General features: G+C 24.0%; 1 non-coding gene across 1 annotated transcript; it reads left to right on the forward strand.

The window, feature by feature from the left end:
* Positions 1-674: 674 nt before the first annotated feature.
* Trnag-gcc (transfer RNA glycine (anticodon GCC)) lies at positions 675-745 on the forward strand. Its single transcript has one exon. It is a non-coding gene; the product is annotated as a tRNA-Gly (tRNA).
* The last annotated feature ends 261 nt before the right edge of the window (positions 746-1,006 follow it).

The raw sequence follows: 1,006 nt of genomic DNA on the forward strand, positions 1-1,006 counted from the left end.
TTTTTTACATTCCAAATTTAACTAGTTACAGTTAAATAATGCTATTTTTTTCTCAAAAATATAACTAACTTCCCTGTAACTAATTACTTTAACAATTAATACTTTAAGTATTAAAAAATATTATTTTATATTTTAAATAAATACAAATATATAAATAATTTTATTTTATTATATTTCTTAATATTTTTTGTATACAAATATATTTTTTAAAAAAATTTTGCCAATCTTGGGTCTCTAAGAAGTAAAAAAAAACATTGGAATCATTTAATTTAAAATTCTATAAATTATTTTTTAATGGCTAATTTGAAGATTGAATAAAAAGTATTGTTTCCTTGTATTTAAATCATCATTTAAGTTTATTAAATTTATCGAATCACTTGTTTTGTATTTGTAAAAATTCAAGTGTGTAGTATTTAAATTTATTATACACTGTAGAAAGTGAATGTTTTCCATTTTCACAGGGGCAATATATTTATTCATTGAAATATTAGACATATGAAAATAAAACCATAAGATAATAATTGTCTTTTATGTGTAAACCCTCATAATTTCATCTGTGATATAATCATAATATTTTTATTAATGTTTTGTGTTTTATTAAAATCAAATTACAATTTATATTTTTCTATATAAAAAGAAATGATATTATAAAAAAATTCTTTAGAAACACAGAAGCATCGGTGGTTCAGTGGTAGAATTCTCGCCTGCCACGCGGGAGGCCCGGGTTCAATTCCCGGCCGATGCAAATATTTTTATTTCCTTTATTTAAGTTATTTTTTTCGATTATAAATCGCATAACGTATCAGTAAATTTTAAAAATATTGCCAAGTCACACAAAAAAACAAAGTTGAAAATATATCGTGCTTTTTCTTTACTTTTCTTAAATATTTTATATCAACTGCATACTTTATATGTAAAGGTTTGCAAAGAAGTATTTTGAGCCATGATTTTTCTAAGCCAGACAATTTACCTGGCCTTCAACCGAGCCTGGTGGAGGGGGGGGTCT

The sequence above is a fragment of the Gordionus sp. m RMFG-2023 genome, chromosome 2, assembly GCF_954871325.1.
Source record: "Gordionus sp. m RMFG-2023 chromosome 2, tfGorSpeb1-WG-v2, whole genome shotgun sequence".
Lineage (NCBI taxonomy): Eukaryota > Metazoa > Nematomorpha > Gordioida > Chordodea > Parachordodidae > Gordionus > Gordionus sp. m RMFG-2023.